This window comes from Sinohyriopsis cumingii, chromosome 10, assembly GCF_028554795.1.
Source record: "Sinohyriopsis cumingii isolate HCF-2022 chromosome 10, ASM2855479v2, whole genome shotgun sequence".
Taxonomy (NCBI): domain Eukaryota; kingdom Metazoa; phylum Mollusca; class Bivalvia; order Unionida; family Unionidae; genus Sinohyriopsis; species Sinohyriopsis cumingii.
Genome location: NC_142970.1, coordinates 123,889,959 through 123,902,190, shown reverse-complemented (window position 1 = coordinate 123,902,190; position 12,232 = coordinate 123,889,959). Strand labels below are relative to the sequence as shown.

At 36.8% G+C, this 12,232-nt stretch overlaps 1 protein-coding gene across 3 annotated transcripts in view; it reads left to right on the top strand.

The window, feature by feature from the left end:
* Positions 1-12,232, top strand: part of LOC149791143 (rho GTPase-activating protein 18-like) — a 225,489-nt gene that overhangs the window by 204,522 nt on the left and 8,735 nt on the right. For 2 of the 3 annotated variants that reach the window (XR_016423943.1, XR_016423942.1), the window contains exon 18: positions 7,927-9,431. The exons of the other annotated variant lie outside the window; for it this stretch is intronic. The gene's annotated coding sequence lies outside the window, so the exon portion shown is untranslated. The remainder of the gene's footprint in view (positions 1-7,926; positions 9,432-12,232) is intronic. 3 annotated transcript variants of the gene reach the window in all.

Below are 12,232 nucleotides of genomic sequence, written 5' to 3'. Positions count from 1 at the left end.
GTACATGCTTCAGATTGCCATGCAAATCCGTTCATTTAGTACATGCTTCAAATTGCCATGCAAATGCATTCATTAAGTACATGCTTCAGATTGCCATGCAAATCCATTCATTCAGTACATGCTTCAGATTGCCATGCAAATCCATTCATTCAGTACATGCTTCAAATTGCCATGCAGATCCATTCATTTAGTACATGCTTCAAATTGCCATGCAAATCCATTCATTTAGTACATGCTTCAAATTGCCATGCAAATCCATTCATTGAGTACATGTTTCAGATTGCCATGATAAATCCATGCAAATCCATTCATTTAGTACATGCTTCAAATTGCCATGCAAATCCATTCATTCAGTACACGCTTCAGATTGCCATGCAAAGCCATTCATTTAGTACATGCTTCAAATTGCCATGCAAATCCATTCATTCAGTACACGCTTCAGATTGCTATGCAAATCCATTCATTCAGTATATGCTTCAGATTGCCATGCAAATCCATTCATTCAGTACATGCTTCAAATTGCCATGCAAATCCATTGATTTAGTACATGCTTCAAATGCCATGCAAATCCATTCATTCAGTACATGCCTCAGATTGCCATGGAAATCCATGCAAATCCGTTCATTCAGTACATGCTTCAGATCGCCATGCAAATCCATTCATTTAGTACATGCTTCAAATTGCCATGCAAATCCATTCATTCAGTACATGCTTCAAATTGCCATGCAAATCCATGCAAATCCGTTCATTCAGTACATGCTTCAGATTGCCATGCAAATCCATTCATTTAGTACATGCTTCAAATTGCCATGCAAATGCATTCATTCAGTACATGCTTCAGATTGCCATGCAAATCCATTCATTCAGTACATGCTTCAAATTGTCATGCAAATCCATTCATTCAGTACATGCTTCAGATTGCCATGCAAATCCATGCGAATCCATTCATTCAGTACATGCTTCAAATTGCCATGCAAATCTATTCATTCAGTACATGCTTCAGACTCACATGCAAATCCATTCAGTACATGCTTCAGATTGCCATGCAAATCCATTCATTTAGTACATGCTTCAGATTGCCATGCAAATCCATTCATTCAGTACACGCTTCAGATTGCCATGCAAATCCATTCATTTAGTACATGCTTCAAATTGCCATGCAAATCCATTCATTCAGTACATGCTTCAAATTGCCATGCAAATCCATTCATTCCGTACATGCTTCAAATTGCCATGCAAATCTATTCATTCAGTACATGCTTCAGATTGGCATGCAAATCCATTCATTCCGTACATGCTTCAAATTGCCATGCAAATCCATTCATTCCATACATGCTTCAAATTGCCATGCAAATCTATTCATTCAGTACATGCTTCAGATTGCCATGCAAATCCATTCATTCAGTACATGCTTCAAATTGCCATGCAAATCTATTCATTCAGTACATGCTTCAGATTGGCATGCAAATCTATTCATTCAGTACATGCTTCAGATTGGCATGCAAATCCATGCAAATCGATTCATTCAGTACATGCTTCAAATTGCCATGCAAATCCATTCATTCAGTACATGCTTCAGATTGGCATGCAAATCCATTCATTCCGTACATGCTTCAAATTGCCATGCAAATCCATTCATTCCGTACATGCTTCAAATTGCCATGCAAATCCATTCATTCCGTACATGCTTCAAATTGCCATGCAAATCCATTCATTCAGTACATGCTTCAAATTGCCATGCAAATCCATTCATTCAGTACATGCTTCAAATTGTCATGGAAATCCATTCATTTAGTACCTGCTTCAGATTGCTATGCAAATCCATTCATTCAGTACATGCTTCAAATTGCCATGCAAATCCATTCAGTACATGCTTCAGATTGCCATGCAAATCCATTCAGTCAGTACTAAATGGTACAAGATTTGCCATGATGATCATTGGTCCTGACAAGTGGTTTCTGAGGGACTTGGCATAATTTTCAAAACACCTCAGTCCAGAGTCCCATGAGCTATAGATATTCCATCAGACCCATTCAAAGCCACCATCTTGCAGCAAGAAATAAATGACTTTCTTCAAAGAAAGGGCAGCAGAAATTGTTTGGAATAATAAATTCTTCTTGGTCCCAAAGGCAAATAGTTCTCTGTACCTGGTCATCAACTTAAGCACCCTCAATCAAATCATTCATGCTCCTTGGTTCTCAATGGAAACACCAAGGTGAATTTTTAATGCAACTCAAGAGAGGCACTTCACAATCAGTGTGGACATTAAATACGGATATTTTCACATCCTTATTCACAAGGCTTCTAGGAAACTACAATGACATGGCTTATCAGTTTTGAGTGCTCCCATTTAAACTCAGCTTTAGTCCATGGGTCTTCTGATAAACCATGTTATGGCCCATGTCCAAGGCGGGGACATCATGTTATGTGGACAACAATCATCATAAACATCAGGCACTTTATATATTAGAACACTATGTAATAACCCTTGTTACACTGCTTACAATCTAGGTTTCCTCATCAACAAGGACAAATCCAGCTCAGTACCATCTGAACAATTTGCTGATTTAGGTACTGAATTCAGCACACAAGTAAACTGAGTATATCTCTCTCAGGAACAGGGATTGAAATCATTACTGTGGTGGCCATGTTACTCTCAAGGGTATCTCTCTTTGCATGGGAATTCCTTCACCTTCTAGACTTGCTCAATATGGCAGCGGATCTCATCATCCTAGGTCACCTTCGTATGTGCCCATTACAAATAATTCCTTTATCCCAATGAGAAGCCAAAATTGTTCCCACTGGACCAACCTCTCCCCATTTGCACACATGTGAGGAGTGACCAAACTTAGTTCACACTGGGTATACTTCTGCAGTGCGCATAATCTCTGGAACACTACGTCCTACCCCTTTACGATGGCTGCCAATACTCAGCAACATTCCTCCTCCACATCTGTGTCACCAGGAAGTTAACACAAAAGTGTTGGCTAAGATCTATGCCAGTGTGAAACTTCCACTGTTCATGGACATCACCTCACATCCAGCAGTCCGCTTGACTTTGAGACACCCAACCTGGTTAGGTTTGTTCCCAGAGGAGATGACAGCTATTTCAGCATGTAGTGTTGACTGGTCTTCAACCAATGTAAACCACTCCCTTGTAGCTGAGCCATCTGTCTGCCTTCCTGGCTTTAACCTTCCATGTCATCTGTGAACCATGCTGAATCACTTCCAGACAGGACAGGGTCATTGTGCAGTCAACCTTGTCTGATGGGTCCAGGCCACTGACTCTTCCTGTCGCTGTGCAGCTCTACAAACCATGTCACTCATTTTGAACAACTGTCCACAGACAAAGTTCCTGGGTGGGCTGCAGGCTCTGCACCTTGTTGATGATGACTCTCTTAAATGGCTGAGCATGCACTGCACATGATAAATAAATAAATACCTCTGCAGTCTGTATGAATTTAAGTACAGAAGGCTGTTGGGCACACACACTACCATCATTTTGGGAAGCCAAGAGAGTGTGGTCTTCACAGAATTGGCATCCATATATCAATATCCTTGAGATATTTTTAATGGCAAGGGATTCTTCTATACAACAACACTGCGGGGGTGACTTATCTCAAATGGCAAGGCAGAACCAAGTGCCCAGTCCTTTGCATACTGGTGTGGGACTTTCTAAAGTGGTGTTGTGAACAACATATCCAAATCCAAGTTTGTCATATTTTTACTTCCTCTGTCTTGCATAATCTAAGATTATACTTAAATTGTGCTCATGTTTGTCGCGTTTGGTTACTGAGATGGCCATGATGATATTTACCGTTATCACGCCACATAAGGTAAGCATTTCATGCATATTCATTTAGTTCTTTGACACAGTCATTCCAGCCTGGTATAACCTGGTGACCGTGTTTGGATTTACTAGTCAAGTTATTACCAGAGCTCGACAAAACTTTAACTATATCAGTGTATAATCCATTTATCTGTTTTGTATGCACCTGGTTAGTGCAGCCGTGGTCATTACAGATCGCAACACAATGTAGGATCTCAGTCTTGTTTAATAAGAATGCAGATCTCTGAGTATAATTCAGTTTTTCATCACATGTAAGGTCAGACCAATTGATGTTGTATTTCAAGTTTAAGAGTTCACTGGGGCATGAATAAAATCTGGGAAGTAGATCAGTTTTAATAGTCATTAAAGTAGGAAGATGGTCGGACCATACTAGGGTGTGAAGCATTCTCATATCAGTTATAGCGGAATGAGCAGACTGTGTAGAGACACAATGATCCAGCCAAGACACTGTATTGTGTGAATCACTGATGTAAGTAAAATTTGTTGTGTGGTCTACGATTAGTTTTAAGTCTGATATGATATAACCATATTCGTCACAAAATAGACGAAGTTCATCTCCAAAGGGAGTGGATTCGAGCGTATTAGCATTCCAATCTCCTACTACATAAACATTGTGAGTATTAGCATTTTCTGCAATAGAATTAATTTTGCCCAAATAATCTACAAATCCCCCAAAGTTTTCCACAAGATCACAAGGTAAATAGATATTGACAAAAAGCAAAGAGGAATCCCCCGTGTGCATATTAATACCTATTAATCTGGGATCATCGAGGTGTTGTACTTCTATAATACTTGCGAGAGATCTACGATATAGTACCCCGACACCTCCGTAAGGTCTGCCTGTATGAATATCATTAGAAGATTTGATTGGCGATTCCCCTGATCCAGAGAACTTGTCGTGTACGGATGAGAGACAGTCTAACTCACTGTCGAGGAGCCACAATTCTTGTAAAAAAACAAATATCAGAACTACCCAATAAAGTTCTTACATTTTGTGTATTTCTTGTTAATGAACGACAGTTATAGAATGAAATGCATAAAGTATCCATTATGTATAATTTGAGTCCAATTTGTGGATATGATGGTTCAATTACGACTTTGATAGTAGTCTCTAAGTAACATGTTTCTTGGCCATGCATCCACGTTCATCATCGCATTATGTGTAGGGTTATCACATGTGATTTTGAAGCTGGCATAGGTATTAAATTTTGTTTGCAACTTTTCCACGTGGGCAGGCTTAACTCCAGAGTGATGCTCAATATGCGAGGAAATCTCTGATTCCTGTGTTTTGGGGGCAAGTCTTGTCATGAATATGCATCACTGTCGCATTGGACGCACTGTACGCAAATTTGAAGATGCTGCCTTTCCTATGATGACACTTCCATGCCTTCTTGAAAACTGGTGTTTGGATTGGACATTCATAAACTTATTAAGCCGTCATTGATGCAGATTTGATGCAATGTTTTATGAGGAAATGCTGCCATACAGCGGTCATTGTTCCTCAGAGAACTTGCGACTTGAGCAAAAGTTTTATCATTTTCCAAATCATCGTCTTGGGCATTGGTGTCTTCTGAACATGAGACCATTTTTAACGCAGTTGTGCTGTGGTTTAATTCGCTGTCTTCTGGTATATTATTATAATTTATTTCTGCTGTTGTATCCCATAAAGCAGAGCAAGTCTTGTTTGCACTAGCCCAAGTCTCTTTGCTGTTTGAGTCCATGCATTGCATACCTTCGTGTGTGCTGCTAGTAACGGTTCTTTCTTTTGGACGACTGGGTTCAGGGGTATTCCTCGTTGATCTATATGGTTTACTTTTCAGCTCATGATTTGTTATACTGTAGCCTCAGTTTGCAGATGAATTCTTAGTAAGTACAATGTCAGACTGAACTGTGTTCGAATTGTCAACATGGGGAGGCAATGTAGTTTTGACAGACGAACCTGGCTGGGTTTGTTCACATAAATGTTGCATTGCACATAACGTTTCCGCCTGGACTGACAAGTATGTCCACTGAATGTTGCACATTTTCCAAGTCCTTCAGTAAAATTGACATGTCCACATAAATGTAAGATACAGGCGGCAACTTTGATGGATCCATTGCACAAAAATTTGGTATGTGTGGACAAAAAAAAAGATTCAAAATATCTTTCATATCATTTATAGATTTATCTGTACCCTTTCTCTCTATCATTCTCTCAACTGTTTGTACCACTGAGAACAGGGTCCGTTTTGCAGTCTCAATGTCACTGTCACAATTTGTACAAAACAAATAAGTTCATTCACCATTATTGACGAGCTATCAACGAACCACTGTCAATGGTAATCTGCCGCCATATTTACAGGGCTTCTCATCACCCTAGGAAATCTTTTCAGCTCACATTTCTTACAAAGGAATAAATCTCCCTGACACAAATGACCAGCATAGGTTCCACAATCTTCACACTGCATGTCTAAGTTAAAATTTCTCCTCTCATTAGTAAAAAAATTGGTATGAAGGTGAGATCACTCTGCTAATTTTAGCTAAAGGTTTTATCTGGGAGGGCAGGATTTGCGAGGTAGTAGTAGTTCTCTTAATGTAGTATGATTCGGAAAGCATTCACAAAGAAATATATTTACTTGAAAAAATTAGTTTTTATTTGGTGGAATTTATATTCATGTTTACATTTATGTAGAAGGTTTTATGATTTTAAAGATTTTGTGTGCAGTTCTTTACATTTTTAGAAGTTTACCCATAATCAGTACCATATAGCCATTATTGTGCTGACATGCTGTGTTTGCCAGTTTCTTCTCGTTTGTTTTACAGATACATTTAAATACATTTGTAGAATATATGAATTTATAGCAAGAAATCATCTGGCATTACACTTGCATTGAATTCCTCTCCTCTCATTGGTAAAAAAACTGTACCAAAATATAGCATCTGGTAATATATTATTAATAATAGTATAGCAGTGTTAGTCATCTTAAATCAGTAATAGCATAGGGATATTAGTCATCTGTTATCAGTAAAAGTGGCCAAGTGGTCTAAAGCGCTGTCTGTTACTAATCACTGCCATCTCACCTCTGTCTGCGTGGGTTCAAGTCTCGGATTAGTCAATGTGGGTATGTGAGAAAGCTTGCCAGTAGCTTCTCGTGGGTCAGTGGTTCTTTCGGGGGGATTCCCGGGTTCTTCCTCCACCATTAATAATGGCCGCCATGTATAGCCTATCGTGTGCTGAAAAATGGCATTAAACCTTACAACAACAACAACATCTATTATTAGTAAAGGCATAGTGATGTTAGTTATCAATTATCAGTAATAATTTAATGATGTTAGTCATCTGTTATCAGTAATAGCATAGTGATGTTAGTCTTCTGTTATCAGTAATAGTATAGTGATGTTAGTCATCTATTATCAGTAATAGCATAGTGATGTTTGTCTTCTGTTGTCAGTAATAGCATAGTGATGTTAGTCTTCTGTTATCAGTAATAGCATAGTGATGTTATCAGTTATCAGTAATACTTTAATGATGTTAGTCATCTATTATCAGTAATAGCATAGTGATGTTAGTCTTCTGTTATCAGTAATAGCATATTGATGTTAGTCATCTATTATCAGTAATAGTATAGTGATGTTAGTCTTCTGTTATCAGTAATAGCATAGTGATGTTATCAGTTATCAGTAATACTTTAATGATGTTAGTCATCTATTATCAGTAATAGCATATTGATGTTAGTTATCAGTTATCAGTAATAGCATAGTGATGTTAGTCATCTATTATCAGTAATAGCATAGTGATGTTAGTTATCAGTTATCAGTAATAGCATAGTGATGTTAGTCTTCTGTTTTCAGTAATAGCATAGTGATGTTAGTCATATATTATCAGTAATACTTTAATGATGTTAGTCATCTATTATCAGTAATAGCATAGTGATGTTAGTCTTCTGTTATCAGTAATAGCATAGTGATGTTAGTCATCTATTATCATTAATAGTATAGTGATGTTAGTCATCTATTATCAGTAATACTTTAATGATGTTAGTGTCACAGTATAGCTGCCTTAAGATGTATTATCCAGAATGGTGTATTTTTCTCAGGTGAGCGGTGTTTGATGAACAACACCAACATGCGAGCATTGTACAATGTGAATCCAAATGCAGAGTGGGTCATAAAGCAACGGGTCAGCTAGCACAGTACATTACAAAGTGGACACGATGGAAGGAAGGAAGAAAATAGAGGATTTATCACTGTAGCATTACAATAAATCAGTACCTGTTATTTTTTTTAAATTACTTCAATCTGTGTAGGTCTTGCCAAGTTTAAATGTTCATATGACAGTATGAATTACTGGTTTTTGTCATGTGATCAGAATATGTATCTATTGACCAGTCCACTGACTTATCTTTGACTGTGTATCCATTGACCAGTCCACTGACTGATGTTTCATAATTTTCATGTGTCCAAGAATTGATTTTTTTTATTCATGGGAAACTGATTTGAAAAGCTACCTGTATAGTAGCTTGGCATAGTGAACACCTTGATATATGTGTGTTTGATATAGTGAACACCTTGATATATGTGTGTTTGATATAGTGAACACCTTGATATATGTGTGTTTGATATAGTGAACACCTTGGTGTCTGTGTGTTTGATATAGTGAACACCTTGGTGTCTGTGTGTTTGCTGCAGTGAACACATTGGTGTCTCTGATATAGCGAACACCTTGGTATATGTGTGTTTTATATAGTGAACACTTTGGTGTCTGTGTTTGACATAGTGAATACCTTGGTGTTTGCATGTTTGATATGGTGAACACATTGATGCCTGTGTATTGGACATAGTAAATACCTTAGTATCCATGTCTTTGACATATGTGAACACCTTGGTGTGTTTGTTTTTATGTATACACACCCAGAATAAACTCAGTGTTAAAGTTTTGCTTTTATTTAAATGCCATTTTATTTGACCCTCTTAAGTTAGCTTCAATATGCAGATATCTTCATATAATTAAATACTTTACTCCATTATTGAAGATAAAGTGGGGGGGGGGGGCTTTACACACAGGTCATGGACAGCTACTTGATATGCATATTGTCTGGCACAAAATAACTACAGTTGAGTGGGTGTTCATAGCATAATCGTATTGGAAAATGGGGGATGACCTTCTGTGTTCTTTTTTCTCCAGTTTTGTACAAGTGTGGTGTTCTGTCAGAAATATATCACTCTTGTTGTACAAGTGTGGTGTTTTATCAGATATATCATTCTTGTTCACATAAACCAAGAAGGTTAGTTTTTGGTTGATGAAGTTATAATGTTAATCTGGGCTGTATAGTAAAATATCATCTAGCTTCAACCTGTTCAAAGGGAAGAAACTCTTGTGATGTTTTTGATGTGAACTTTTTGTGTTCACAGTTCATAATTTTCAGAACTGTGCAGTGGTCATAAAATTTGACAACTTCATAGGGTTTTAATATTGGCTTTTTTTCTTCTTTCTTCAATTGATTTTTAATTTCATCAATTTTGTTCTAAAATTGTTTTTTTTCTCTTCAGTTTTGGCTAGTCATATTTTGAGCTACTGAAGAAGATCTGGAGAAGTTGAAGTGTTGGTAAAATTTTGCACAATTTATTTTTGTAATCTCATTCTGAGACTTTCAAATTGATTTTTCCTTTTTTTTACCTATAAAAATGATGTTCCACTGTGTAAACCTATAGTGTCTGATGTCAGTGACAAACATAAACCCAAATATTTCTGTTGTGTTGGCAAACATAAAAAAAACGAGACATCTGTAATGCACCAGCAGACCCAACCTTGATCTAAGGACACGTGTAATCGGGGTCTTTGGGTGTTATAAACAGGTAACTGTTATACATAGGTAACTGTTATACACAGTAAGTGTAGCATTTACATTGATATAAATGTTCTGCAGCAAACATACATGTAGCTGATGGTCAGGATTTCTTGGGGAAAATGTAATCATGTCTTCTCTTAGGAATGTAAACTTGTGCAAATGTAAATATTTCCGGAGTTATGTTAGAATTAAAGTGTCCTTTATTGACTGTAGGTGGTCAGTTTATGTCCATAAACAGGAATATAACCTAACCCTACAACAAGAAAGTGAGTTAAAGAGTCCTTTATTGACTGTAGGCGTTCAGTTTATGTCCATAAACAGGAATATAACCTAACCCTACAACAAGAAAGTGAGTTAAAGAGTCCTTTATTGACTGTAGGCGTTCAGTTTATGTCCATAAACAGGAATATAACCTAACCCTACAACAAGAAAGTGAGTTAAAGAGTCCTTTATTGACTGTAGGCGTTCAGTTTATGTCCATAAACAGGAATATAACCTAACCCTACAACAAGAAAGTGAGTTGAAGAGTCCTTTATTGACTGTAGGCGTTCAGTTTATGTCCATAAACAGGAATATAACCTAACCCTACAACAAGAAAGTGAGTTAAAGAGTCCTTTATTGACTGTAGGCATTCAGTTTATGTCCATAAACAGGAATATAACCTAACCCTACAACAAGAAAGTGAGTTGAAGAGTCCTTTATTGACTGTAGGCGTTCAGTTTATGTCCATACAATTTACATACTATTTTTCACATTGGCATTATCTCTTCAGGTTTTACAGTGTTCATTTGTCGACATTATATTGATTGAATTGATTGAATTGAATGATTGAATTGTATATTGTATTTATTTACCAATGTTGTACAATAAGAGTCTAAGATAATTTGATATACATGTATAATGTCAAATCAAAGGTAGTCAAGTGGAAGGGTAGCATTACATACATGTATATATGGTGTCATTTCTAAGGTGGTCAAGTGGAAAGGTAGCATTAGATACATGTATATATGGTGTCATTTCTAAGGTAGTCAGGTGGAAGGGTAGCAATATATACATGTAGTCCCATATGTAAACCAGATCCCTAATAATTCATTTTATTTGAAGAGTGTCGTATCCCATCTCTAATTAATACCAATCATATCTGTACATGAGTAAATTATCATATTAAGAATTTGTATAAGGGAAATAACTCTTGATACTACTAATGTGCAAAAGTCAGGATGTCGTATGTCCAAAATTCAAAATCATTGACATTCACCCTTACAGTCATGTCAAGAACTTTTATAAGGGAGATAACTCTTGATATCCTATCTTATCCCAGTTTTGACAATCTTATTGTTACTGTTGTTCGTATCTTTTTTTTAAAACTTAAAGCTCAACAGATGTACATTTGAGGAATTGTTTTGAATATGGATCATAATACAAACTTTTCAGTTGATTTTGACCAGAATGTTCAAATTTACACCAGGTTATCCATACTTTTGTATATTGCCACCAAGTCATCCAGGCATTTTCATATTGCCACCAAGTCATCCAGGCATTTTCATATTGCCACCAAGTCATCCAGGCATTGTTGTATTGCCACCAAGTCATCCAGGCATTTTCATATTTACACCAAGCCATCCAGGCATTTTCATATTGCCACCAAGTCATCCAGGCTTTGTCATATTGCCACCAAGTTATCCAGGCATTTTCATATTTACATCAAGTCATCCAGGCATTTTCATATTGCCACCAAGTCATCCAGGCTTTTTCGTATTGCCACCAAGTTATCCAGGCATTTTCATATTTACACCAAGTCATCCAGGCTTTGTCATATTGCCACCAAGTTATCCAGGCATTTTCATATTTACATCAAGTCATCCAGGCATTTTCATATTGCCACCAAGTCATCCAGGCTTTGTCGTATTGCCACCAAGTTATCCAGGCATTTTCATATTTATATCAAATTGTCCAGGGTTTTTAATATTTCCATCAGGTCGTCCAGGTTTTTTTAGCATTTTATATTGACATAGACAAAAATGGTTTTGGAATTCATTATTGGTCTTTGATGAAAATACATGGTTGTTCCCAGCTGTTGTGTTGAAAGTAAACTTTGTATGTTCCAAATTTTGAAACTTTTGCTTAGGTTATAGCTATACCAGATATATTAGAATTGAAATGTTTATTTAAGTTGCTTGAAAATTCCCAGGTCAGTGAAAGGGAAAGGGGAAATTCAAGTAACAAATTGTTGTTGACATAACATTTTAAAACAAAAAAGGATGCAATTTAAATTCTTGCATAACACACATAAAGAGGGTAGCTTGTTATCAAAATTCCCAATTTAGTTCAGTTGCAGTTTTTCCAAATATCTGAATAATAGCCCCCAGTTATTAAGACTTTGAAAAGTCCTGTGTGATGGAAATGAATGAATTGTGTGATATTTCTCATTTAGCCTAAAAGTGAGAACAGAGGGCAGTGTATTTAATGGACAATCACTAGTCATTGCTGTTGTGCTATTTTTCAAGTCGGGTATTTTTTTATACTACTTTGTGACCAATTCATCCTTGCTTAA